We start from the raw sequence: 12,964 nt of genomic DNA on the forward strand, positions 1-12,964 counted from the left end.
CATGTGCATATATTTATTATTGTCTGAAAAAAGGATGAAGTACATAAAGATAAAAACAGAGCCAGATGCTATGGCACACATCTGGAACGCCAACACTTGGGAGGTGGAGAGGTGAAGTCAGAAGAAGCTTACAGTGAGCTTAAATTCCTGAAACTCACGCCTGCACCTCCCAAGTGCTGGCAATAGAGGCACGTGCTACACACCTGGCTTTATTTATCATTGTTTGGGTTTATGTCTGTGTGTGCGTGTGTGCACAAGCTTCTGTGTATCTGATATGTGTGCCAGAAAGTAGGGGGGAATGCCAAAGTGTGTGTATAGAAGGCCAGGAGGGCCTTTTGTGTCTTGTTCTAGCCCATTCCACCATGTTTTCAGGTCTCTAACTAAATGGCCAGCAAGCCTAGAGATTTTCTGGTCCCTGACAACCCTCACCCCCAGCACTGGGTTACAGGTCTGAGTAACCCAACTAGCTTCTTCAGGGATGCTGTGGATTTGAACTCAGGTCCTCATGCTTTGCACAACAGATTATTACCTCAATGAGCCATTTCTCTGTTCCCTCGATCGCCCTTGAGCCATTTCTCTTTTCCCTTGATTTCATGATGTACTCATCCAGCAGTGTGGCCTTGACTCGGGATGAACCAATGTTATCCCGGCTTAGCCTTCCGTGTCCAGTAAACTCTTGAACAATGCTGTCATAGGCTCAGACTCTCCTCCCCTCTCCACAGCTGCAGGACAACATAATCTCCCTTCTTCACAGAAGATAAGCAACTTGGGCTGTCGTAGACATTTCCCTTTCATGAGCTGCCCTTTTCCCAGAAAAGTTGAGCAATACTCTGAGTAACTAAATTCTTCCCTGGGAGTCAAATGTCACAGAATTTAATTTTATGAACTATGTCACAGACTGTCTTAGGAAAGCCCCATTGACAAGTTTCCCAAGATCTGAACGGCCAAATAAAGATTTGGGACCAAGATTTATTATTCCAAAGAAAAACCTTTAGCTGGTTCCATGGCACAGGAGTGATCCCAGCACCCAGGAGGTTGAGGTAAGAGGATCATGAATTCAAAGCCAGCTGAGGCTCCGTAGTGAGATTCTGTCTCAAAATAAAATGGCTTTCCCACCTTCTCCACTCAAAAGCACTGGTCAATCAATCTAGTAACTTTCTAATCCACCTAAAACACACACATATACACACAGAGAGAGACTCCACTCAAGTTTATAGATTTGGAGTCAACTTTCTTGTTTTTTGTGAAATATGTCAAAGCTTTGCGTGAACTTTCAAAAATAATATTTTGGGCTTCCTAAATCTAGTCTTCTGTGAGCAAAGGCTATATCCTTCTGTTAGTGTTATTATGTGTCTATTAATTATTACAGTATTTATTAATGCGATTAATGTTTAAAGTGAAGCCAGGAACTGAGACTGACTGACATTGCCCTTTGGCAATCCCAAACCCAGGGCCCAGTGTCAGTTCGTGCCTACACCATTCGGTTCCTGGCCTTCAGTAGGGCCCGAAGGTCCAGGATCCTTAGGAGACTCGGAGGGGAGCAAAGATGGGAAACAGATCAGACAGTAGGTATTAGATGCGTTTAACCTTCTCCTCCCTTAGCGCTCACAATTCCTGCTCAGAATCCTCAAGTTTCCTCAAAGCTCCAAGCACAGGGAGCAAAGCCAGACTGCAGCCAGCAGACCTCAGGTCCAAGTCACTCTGACAGGAAAACAAATCTCCAGGCAAGTCCAGATGTCCACCTAACAGTGCTGTTCTGACAGGGTGAAGCATATGCTCCTTGGTGGGTGGATCCTCCTCTGCTAAATGGGCTTCAGACTGCGTGGTTTGGGGCTAGTGAGGTAGCTGGTCCTCAGTCGCTTAACAACCTGAGCTTGATCCCTAGAACTCAGGATGCAAGAAGAGGACCAACTCCTGACATCTGTGCTCTGACCTGAGTACTCACCATGGAATGGGTTTTCTCTCTCTCTCTCTCTCTCTCTCTCTCTCTCTCTCTCTCTCTCTCACACACACACACACACACACACACACACACACACACACACGAATATAACTTTTAGAAGAATGACAGTTGAGAGCTGAATCATGTTTCCCCAAATCCATATCCAACTAGAATTCCAGATCATCACCTTATATGGAAACAGGGTCTCTGCAGATGTAGCGTGCTACTATGAGGTCATATCACAAAGAGTCACCTTTGTAAGAGATGACATAGTGACACAAGATGGGGGATCCATGGGAAAAACGGAGGCTGAGTCCTGAGTCAGGCATCTACAAGCCAAGAGTATTCAGCCACAGCGGTCAATAGTTGGGAATGGGGGGGGGAGGGGAACGGATGGACAGATTCCCCTCAGAGCCTCCAGGAGCACCGGCCAGGCTTCGTTTCCTCCAGGGCTAGCAGCACATACCCCTGCAATGCTGGAAGTCACCGTGACTGCCGTGGTTTGTCAGAGCAGGAATGGGAAGTGAACGCGCTGACCTTATAAGGTCACCTCGAGGATGAGCTAAGGACTCCTGACTAGGAAAGGCCGGGCCCTCACAATGAGGTCCTCAAGCATGAGTTGCCTCCTGATCTTCCCACAGTGCTTGAAAGCCAGAAAGAGCAAAGGAATACATGAGAAACAGGCCTTCTTCACAGGGCTCCCACTGCAGGCCTCCCAAAGCCTAACTTCCTAACTGGAGCAGAAGCCTGCGTGATACAGCTGAATGAAGAAGCCAGTGTACAGTAGCTGGCGACAGGAGGTGGGGGTGGGGTCCCCTGTCAAACTGGAGAAGTGACGTAATAGCCCAGAGTCCCCAGAGGTGTTAGCCAAGGCTGGTGAGCGGGTGATCAGAACCTTTATTATCTGTGACACACCAGGTACCAGACAAGATTTTCACACATAATCACATCAGTTCCTTAAAACACCCAGCCCAGTTAGGTTCAGAGAATTTTTTTTTGTCCAAAGGCTTTGGCTGAATGAATGGTGAAGCGGGAGGCAAGACAACCTGGCTCAGGGCCTTCAGCCGCTAACTCTTTTACATGTAAAAGTAGAAACTGGGGCAACCTGAACTTGAAGCTCATCTAACCAGCAGGACTGGCTACTGGATCCCGTTTCTCCTTCACCATCTACAGTCAGCCCGACATCGGTCTAGTTCCCTGTGAATGGCTTCAACCAAGCATAACTGGAAAGGCACCAGAACGCTGGGCTGGGACCAAGCAGGCACAAACTCTATCCACGTGTTAGTCCCTAAAACAACACATTAGACCATCTCGTTACACAGCATTCACAGCTTGTCGGGTATTAGAAATTAGAAATATTGGGGGGGGGGGACAAAAAATTAGAAATATTCTAAAGAGATTTAATAAGGTAGGCAAATCCTATGTGGGAGTCCAGAAAGCAGTGCTCCATCAACACAGATGAAATGTACACACTAAATGGTCCCTAGAATTAATACCACCACCCACCGTGTGTGTGTGTGTGTGTGTGTGTGTGTGTGTGTGTGTGTGTGTGTGCATGTGTGTGTATGTGTGGGGGCATGGGTATTGGCATTACAGAAAACAAATGGTACACATAGGAATAATGGAACAGTTATTAGCCTGATGCCTGCACTGTGTGGGCAATCTGCTAGCCTTTGACAAGCACGGTCTTACATTCTAGCAGCTAGGTAAGGTATGCTAATCCCCAACTCACAGATAAAGACACGAAAGCTCAGAGCTCAAGTACTTTGCCCAAAGACACAAAGCAAGTTCAGGCAGAGCAGAGAGAACTAAGCCAAGCTCTGTCTGCTCTCCAGAGTCTGTTAGGGAGAGATGTACATTGGCACCCCTCTGTCTGCTGCCCCGCAACACATGGTAAGCCATGGCTTGATAAGGAATAAACTGGAGGGGGCAGGAGAAATGGGTTAAAAGCACTTGCTGCTCTTGCCCAGGACTGGGGTTCAGTTCTCAGCACCCATATGGGGGCTCACAACTGTCTGAATCTGATACTGTGGACACCGGGCCTGTGCATGGTGCACACTCATACACACAGGCAAAATATTCATAAAAAGAAACCTTTAAACAAAAAGACTTTAGGGAGGCAAGGATGCCTGTGAGTTCAAGGCCAGCCTGGTCTCCATAGTGAATTCTGAGTTTTGAGAGATTGGGAAACCTTGTCTCAAAAACAAAAACAAAGAATAAAGAACCAACTAGAACACCAACAAAATGGCTAAGCAGGTAAAGGCACCTGGAGTCAAACTTGATGATCTCGGTTGCATCCCTAGGAACAGCAGAAGGAGAAAACTGATCTCTCAGGCTGCAGCAGGACCCTGCACACAAACAACCGGAGACCCTTCACCAAGCCTCAGCTACGAGAAAAGTGCTCGGCCACCCAACCCTCAGGATGCCTGGCATTCTCAACGTCCCGGACACTCTAGGTGAGTTTCCTCCAGCTGAGCGCTTGGAATTCTCCAGATAGTGTAGGAGCCCCTCCCAAGAATGTCTGTTTGTCTTGTACACAGGTTCCAGTACAATAGCTACAGATCTTGGAACAGCAAGGCCATTCCGGATATGGACCTCTCCCCAAACAGACAGGACAGAGGTAGTGGGGGGTTGGGGGGGATCTAAGAGCAGGAAATTGCTGTGGCCAGGGTAGCAGGGGCTTGGTGTCTCGGGAACACAACCTACAAACAGTTCAAGCTGTGAGGTGCTGGGTAGCTGTAGGGACTGAAAATGTTTCTGCAGCTGAATGCTGCTTTGCCGTTTAGACTTCCTGCCTTACACTGACTCAACTTGGGATTTTCTTTTTTCTTTTTTTTACTCATATGTGCGTGTGCGTGTTCTGCAGACCAAACCTAGAGCTTCTTCTGAACTACAACCATAGTCTTTTTGTTGTTGTTGTTGTTGTTTGAGACAGGGTTTTTCTGCCTGTTCTGGGATTTGCTCTGTAGACCCAATAGGCCTCAAACTCACAGAGCTCCTCCTGCCTCTGCCTCCCAAGTGCTGCGATTAAAGGTGTGCGCCACCAGTGCCCGGCCCACAGCCCATTTTGTAATTTTCATCGGCAGATGGGGTCTTGCTAAATAATCCAGACCTTATAGCCCACATATGTCTACAACTCACCATCTTCCCCTCATCCTCCCTCCCAAACAGCTGAGCTTACAGACCGGTACCCCCGTAAAAAGTAAATTTTAGAGATGGGTGATGGGCCGACTTTGCATTCTGAATTCCCCACCTCAAACCCCATGGGACTCCGCTGTAACTTCCGCTTTCCTCCACTTGGGTGAGTTTTTTATATTCACCTGTGAGTGAGAACACACAGTACGTGGCACCACCTTTCTCTATTCACCCGCAAAGGGACATTTAGGTTGGCTCTGGTCCTGCTGTTCCGGATGCTGTTGCTGTGAACACTGAGGACGGACATCTCTTAAGCAGGCTCCTTCCGTACCTTAGCCGTGAGTCCAGAAATTGAACTTCTAAATCATATCGTATTGTTTTCTTTTTCTCTTTAAATGTAGACTCAAACCAAACCTAAATAAAACACCACCACCACCACCCCCCAAAAAAAAATTACGGCGCGGCCACCCTTTTACCGCCTTTCCTGAGTCGTCCTCTCTCTGGCCCCTCCCACTGCTGTGTGAGCCCCTCCCCTCCGCTCAGAAGGAGCAGTCAAAGCCGCTTCCCTGTGTCAGAGCATCTGCTTCACCACAGCCTGCAGGTCTTTCTAGAGTCTGCCAGGTTAGGGCAGATGGTCCCCGTGGATAGAGTTATCTTCTGCAAATGTTTCCATCAGTCATAGTCGGGGCTGTCACTCTCGTCCTCTAGGGCTAAGGAGGCCTCTTCCAGACTTTGTGCTTCCTTGAAGGCCTAAAATTCCCCAGCCTGACCATAACCTTTGACCTCTGGAGGTTTCTGAAGTTCTGATGACATTCTGCAAGCTTTCCAATGGCAGGTCAATTACTCCAATTACCAGGTGGTATTTAAAGGATCGTTTTTAAGTCCCCATCAAAGATACACTCCGTGTTAGACTTCTCTCCTGGCACTCCACAGTAAAGTCTGCATGACTGTAGAGGGAAAAAAATCGGGTGGGGGTATAATTTTCATATACTTAAAACAAAAACAAAACAAAACAAACAAAAAACTGGTGCAGGGCTGGAGAGATGGCCCAGTGGTTAAGTGCGCTGGCTGTTCTTAAAGGGAACCCGAGTTCAATTCCCAACACCCACAGGGCCGCTCACAACTGTCGGTAACTCCAGCTCCAGAGAATCTGACACCCTCACCCAGACATGCATGCAAGCAAAACACCCATGCACAGAAGATAAAAATAAATCATTTAAAAAATAAATAAATAAAACCGCGGTGCAATACAGCACAACCTAGTTGCTGTTGTAAGCATTTAAAATGGACCACCCAGTGATGTCAGATGTAGCCACATCATTGTGTGGTAGCCGGCACTGTCTCCAAAACACACGCTCACCACTCAAAAACCAGAGCTCTGCACTCATGCAACACAATGGGTCATGGCTTCCGAAACCTCTGTGAAGGACATAGAAGCCAGGCAACCGGGTTTATCTATCTCATCACAGACATACGGGGAAAGACTGCCGGTAAAATGATTTGAATGCATTATTGCAGTTAAGTCCCAGCTCAACAAGGCACTTCCTAAACACCAGCATTTCACACCTGCCATGACTCCCAGGCTCCTAGCAGCAGAAGACAAACCACAACAAAAAACATTTTACTCATTTAACTTGCAGATCTTAAACACACGTACACCTCATGTGCAATGTGTTTAACTAATAACAGTATTATTTCAAAATGCCATCACAAAATAGATAGCTCTCTTCTTAAAGGAAAAATTTTAAACCTAACAATTTAATAGAATTATAACTAATCATTTTAAGGGAAATTAAATGGCGGCTTATTTTGAAAGGAAACCCACGGTCTTTACGGCAGCCTCCAAAGGTCAAGAGCCTTTCTAAAACCCACTTTTAAGCCAAGTCACTAGAATGTTTTCACGTCTTTGTTATCAGCCGGCTTGGATGGGGATTAAGTCCCTACAGAAGAATTGGTCCCCAGATAATGTCAATCAGGGCTCACAATTTCGAGATAATTCCTTCCCTGAGGAGTCTATTTTCAGTTTACCCTAGCCTAGGGTTAATTGATGATTTACCCCCCTTTAGGAAACTCCTGCTCTACAAAACAGTGGGAGAGACACTGGGGGGGGGGGTCACTCACCCTGAGGGCTAATTGCTGGAGCTGAGTGTTTCCTATTCGAGACAGCAGGTCTCCTTTTAACAAACAAACCATTTACTTGAGAACCGGACTGGAGATCCAATTCCTGGGGAGTTGGTGGATGCCTGTGTGCACACACGGTGTCCAAGTGCTTGCACACACAGAGAGCAACAGAGTCTTTGTCCTTCAGACCTCTCTGATCGTTCACAGCAGGCACTCTTCCCCCCCCCCCTTTCCCTAGCCCTACAAATTGCTGTTCCTGGGATAGGCACAGGTGATCTCAACACGCCTGCCATGTAGGAATTGCTCTGGCTCAGAGAGAACACTAAGCACCCGTTCCCACTCTATTCCCAATGGCATCCTCCTCCGTGCATACAGTTAGCAAGGGACTCTTCCCTTTGTCTCATTCCTTGCAGCCTTCCATAAGCCCCAGCAATAGTGACATCAGCCATAAAGCGGTTAGAGAGAGGTTCAGTCCTTCCCACTGAGGCCAGCACCATTCTCCCACCCCCAAAACTACTTTTTCCAGGATAAAAGCTCTCTCTGCACGTCTGGCTTCCGGCTCTGATCTCCCAGGCAATAGTCACAGATGGATGTCATCGGTAGGGATGAGGCTCTAACTTTACAGATACCCTGGATCATCCCAACAAGCTCTCCATCGCAGAAGACAAGGTGCTGGACCCATTTCCCTCCTCCAAAGCAGACTACCTCACGTTTGCCAGGAAAGCCAGCATTCATCAGGGGTAAATTATACAGAGGCAACCACTTGATAGTTGCTCAAACACTTAAAGCTGTTGGGTCATGTCACGGTGTCTATAATCATAGAATGCAGAACAAGGCTTGAGTGGGGATTTGGGATTATGTGTCTGGATTGCTTGCTTGATCAACAAATGCTTCCTATAGCATATTTCATTCTAAAACAATTGTGAAAGGGTTGGAATATAGCTCAGTTGGTAGAGTGCTTGCCTCATATATACGAAGGCCTGGGTTCTTGCCCTGGCACAGATTAACCACGCTTAGTGTCTCAAGTCTGTAGGTAGAAGCAGGATCTATATCAGAAGTTTAAAGCCATCTTCAGGTACATAGTGAGTTTGACTGAGCCTGGGATACATTAGACCCTGTCTCTAGATAGATAGATAGATAGGCAGGCAGATAGATAAATCTATGGAACAGCAACAAATAAAAAATGACTCGAAGACAGTGATGGAACCAGGTGGTTGTGGCACACGCCTTTAATCCCATCACTTGGGAGGCAGAGGCAGGCTGATCTGTGTGAGTTCGAGGCCAACCTGGTCTACAGAGCTAAGTTTCAGGATAGCTAGAGCTGTTACACAGAGAAACCCTGTTTTGAAAAACCAAAAGCAAATAAAAAATAAGAACAGGTCTCACTTCTGGGGCTGTGGGACATACCTTTAATTCCAGCACTCAGGAAACAGAGGCAGGATGGATCTCTGTGTGTTGTAGGGCAGCTTGGTCTACATAGTGAGATCTAGGACAGCCAGGGCTACAAAGTGAGACCCTGTTTCATAAACATAAAGAAGACAGGGTCTCATTAAGTTGCCTTAGCCTCGGCTGGTCTGAACTCACAGAGCTCCTCCTGCATCTGCCTCCCTAGTTTTGGAGTTAAGGGTGTGTGCCACCATGTCCAGCCCTCATATGATGCTGGTGTTAGGATGCAGGCATTTGTACTGCCCTGCCATTGGTGTCCTAACAGGCTACATCCTCAGCTGCAGCCACTAAGAGCACCTCCTGTGCACATTCAATATTAAGGCTTCTTTATAAAAGGTAGGCCTTGCCAGGCAGTGGTGGTGCATGCCTTTAATCCCAGCACTCCAGAGGCAGAGACAGGTGGATCTCTGTGAGTTCCAAGGCCAAACCTGGGCTACAAGAGCTAGTTCCAGGACAGGCTCCAAAGCCTGTCATAGAGAAACTCTGTCTCGGGGGGGAAAAAAAAAAAAAAAAAAAANGAGGGAGTGGAAAGGAGGAGTTGAGGTAGATATAAGCAAGGTATCTAAATCATGAAATTATCAAAGAGTAAATAGGGGGGAAAAAAAAAAAAAAAAAAAAAGGTGGGCCGCCTTGCCCACCTCCTGTCTCTTTCTTTCTCTCTCTCTCTGGCTGTTCTGTTCTTTTCTCTCTTTCTCTGCTTCTCTGCCCGTCTCTCTCTGTCCCCTACCCCCATCCCTTTCACCCCTGGCCTCTCTCTTCTCTTCTGCTGCTCCTGTTCCCAGAGGTCAGTTTCCCTTCTCCCCTTTCCCCTTTGTACGTTCCTTTTCCCCTAAAACAAAACAAAATCAAACAAACAATTACCTAACTCCATGCATGGCATCTTTCTTTCTTGCACCACTTTTTAAATTACAACAGTTAATATTAAAACCTGACCAGTACTTTGGGAAAAGATAGGGCTTCTGGCAAATGCCTATTGGCCTGAGTTCAATCCCTGGAACTCACATAGAAGTTGAAGGGCGACAGAACCAACTCCACAAAGTCATCCTCTGACCTCCACACAAGTGCCATGGTACACGAGGCAGCGTCCCCTCCCCCCAACACCAATACACATATCTCACACAAGGATACAAACAAAGATAATGTTAAAAAGATATATAGCTTCCACTAAGTACCCTGAAGTTAATTTACATATTAAGTGAGGTCAACAAGGCAACCCAATTAGTGTTGTGGGTGGCAGAAGTTGCATGGCCAGCCAAGGCTGGCTCCCACTCTGTCTCCAGCCTCCACCTGCAACTGTTGGAATTACAGACATGCATGACCCTGCCTGAAAGCAACCCAATTTCAAGTAGTAATACAGCGAGCATTCTGAAGCTCTAATTGGATGCTGTGCCATGTTGCAGAGATGCCTCGAGCATGACTCTGCCACAAATCAGTTCTATGTGCTCTTTCCTGATGTCATTAACCCAGTGGCTTTCTCTAAACTAAACGAAGATGCAGCATCCTTAGGTATTTAAGCCTCTAATTTATTAGTCCCCAAGGTAGATTCTTCTAAAAACCAACCGGCTGCCAGGTATCCAGAGCCTGCCTAGATGTATAGTCTGGAAGCTATCAAAGCCTGGCTCCATCTACCAGTTTCCCTTATAAAACAGCTCTGTTGGATGACATAGTATATAAGCTAAGAGGCAATGATGTCACGTTCATGAAAGAATTTCTCAGACTATAAAAGACAGACTCAATACAGTCTCAGACACACAAGACAAAGTTGAATTTCTGTGGTCCCAGAGAGAGTCAACGCTTTTGAAGACTGCAACGTCTATTGCCCTTACTGTCCACAGAGATACGCCAAGAAGCAAGATTTAAGGGCAACACACATTTACCAGGTACACCTGTCTTCAATGAGGCAGGCTGGACGCACATTCCGGCCAAGCAGAAGAGTTGGGTTTTGAAATTCGTTCCATTCCACGTCTGTGAGCTTTGGCAGTTGGCTATCTTGATTCTGCCTTCTTGGAATTCCTAAGCTAGCCCTGCTCATCCCAAATATTTGGGTCTAAGGGGTTTCCAGGCCATTGGAGCTGATAAACCAAGGGCTTAGACCAACCAATGAAACCATCCTTCAGGGCTGGATAAGGAGAGGCCTCCGCGGGGCTAAATAAAGATCATTGTTAAGTCACCTGGATTGTTTTCAGCAGGAATGTTTACGTAGAACTCAGCTGAGAGCTGCACTTGGGGACAGGGCGACTTGTGTGCTGTGGGACAAATCCGACAATACCAAGTCTGGAACAGTTTCAACTCAAATCTCAGTATGTTTGGCGGTAAATACCAAAAGCCCCAACAACAACAAAAACTAGACAGATTGTAATTTGAGATTTGTCTGGATTCAAAATATAATGACTTGCCCTTAAAAAAAAAAAAAAAAGAGAGAGCTTTTTAAAGTTTCCTGGGCTGCATTTAGATTTTAGACAAGGAAGAGTTGAAATGTGTGGCCAGGTGACAAACTAGAATCTGGGAGGAATTCAGTAGGCGCCCCTGCTTTGAGGTGGCACGCAAACCTCACATGTTCTGGGGGTCACAACTGGGTGCCCTGGTTGGAGTGACAGTGGAGGCTGATGAGGTCACTGGAATTCCCTTCTGGGTTATCAAAGGGGCAGGCAGCTTTCGTGTAAAAAGTCAGTTTCCCCTTACACACTTGCTGTCTTACTACAGGATGGCATCAGCCTTCATCCAGAAGCAGGAAGGTCCTCAAAAGATGCTCACGGTCTTGCATTTCCTAGCCTCAAGAACCCAGTAGGAACAGGAATTTAGCACCTACTTTGAACGCCCTAGACCCTGGAAGTACCCAGTGCTGCCCTTGGGCCTAATTTAAGAGATAGCGGTCCAAGGACTTTAAGACCGCAATTCCACACACCCATAAAACCACTGGAGGGCCCGAGGGCTGCTGTACAGGTCTCTGCCACTGTGTAAAAAGGACAGCAGCAAGAGGAGTCCATCATCCTGCCCTTTCAAGCCTTAGTGAGAGCTGAGGTCCAAGTTCCAGCCACTGGTAAATCAAATTTACCAAAGACCCAAGGTTGGGCCCAGATAATAGAACAGGCAGCTAATGCCTGTGAGTTTGATCCCCAGAATTCACACACACACACACACACACACACACACACACACACACACACACACACACCACACAAACAGCTGGGCTTGGTGGTGTCGGATTATGACCCAGTTCTGAGAAGGCTGAGGGGTAGGGAGTTCACTGGGATTTTCAGGCCAGCCAGACTGTTCTACTTGTCAATCTCCAGGCAGTGAGAGGCTCTGTTCAAACACAAAAATTAGTGACGGTGATGAGATTCTCCTCTGTGCCCTCTGGCCTCCATACAAACAGACAGACAGAGAGACAGACAGACAGACACACACACAAACAGAAGGCCTGAAGTTGTTTGCTAAATAACTCTACCACTCAGTTCTTAATACCTTTAAAAAGTATGTATTTTATTATAGCTGGGTTGTGGTGCAAACCTTTAATCCCAGCACTTGGGAGGCAGAGGCAGAGGCAGGTGGATCTTGAGTTCAAGGACAGCCTGGTCTACAGAGTGAGTTCCAGGACAGCCACTGCTACACAGGGAAACCCTGTCTCTTAAAATGAAAAAAAAAAAAAAATTTTTTTTTATATGTATGGGTGTTTTGCCTGCAAGTATGTCTGGGTATCACATGCATGCCTGGTATCAACGGGAACCAGAAGAGGACATCGGATCCCCTACCCAGGATTGTAGGTATAGATGGTTACGAGCCGCCAATGTAGGTGCTGTGAACTGAACCCAGGTCCTCTAAGAAGAGTACTCAGGGCTCTTAGCCGCTGAGCCGCTGAGCCGTCTCCTCAGTCCCGCACCCCCCGGTATCTTTCCAAATGAAGAGCATAAGAGTAAAATATACCTACATAGGGCTGGGTGTAGCTTAGTCTAAAGTGCTTGCCTAGCTTGTACAAGGCCCCGGATCTGACCACCAATGCCCCTGTATACACACACAAATGTTCTATATGTAGTCTGTGTGTATATACACATACATATATACACAGGTGGGATTTAAATTATTCTCTCAGCCCACCCTCTCATCCCTCCTTCCCTCCCTCAGCAACCCTCCAGCCTTCTGCTTTCAGAACTCAATCACATGGCTCAGCAGGAGGAAGAGAAGGGAAGGGAGGAAACCAAATGCTATTTGCAACTGGCTCTGCCCCTCCTCACAAGAAATGGGCACGCGTTACAAGTCCTGTCCATCACAACTGTGCAGAACAGCTAAGGTTCCTGTCCGTCCGACCAGCTTTAGACGGGA

At 46.9% G+C, this 12,964-nt stretch overlaps 1 protein-coding gene and 1 long non-coding RNA gene across 7 annotated transcripts in view; one reads left to right on the forward strand and one right to left on the reverse strand.

The window, feature by feature from the left end:
- The window catches only part of Palm2akap2 (PALM2 and AKAP2 fusion), a 301,240-nt gene that overhangs the window by 54,990 nt on the left and 233,286 nt on the right, over positions 1–12,964 (reverse strand). The window lies entirely within an intron of this gene.
- On the forward strand, positions 3,724–9,075 carry LOC126486669 (uncharacterized). Of its 2 annotated transcripts, XR_007588177.1 has the most exons (4): positions 3,724–3,835; positions 4,246–4,398; positions 4,483–4,562; positions 5,318–9,075. It is a non-coding gene; the product is annotated as an uncharacterized lncRNA (long non-coding RNA). The 2 variants fall into 2 exon arrangements; XR_007588176.1 differs by having other exon boundaries at positions 4,483–9,075.

This window comes from Alexandromys fortis, unplaced genomic scaffold (genome assembly GCF_014885135.2).
Source record: "Alexandromys fortis isolate MF-2015 unplaced genomic scaffold, M_Fortis_MF-2015_v1.1 scaffold_18, whole genome shotgun sequence".
NCBI lineage: Eukaryota > Metazoa > Chordata > Mammalia > Rodentia > Cricetidae > Alexandromys > Alexandromys fortis.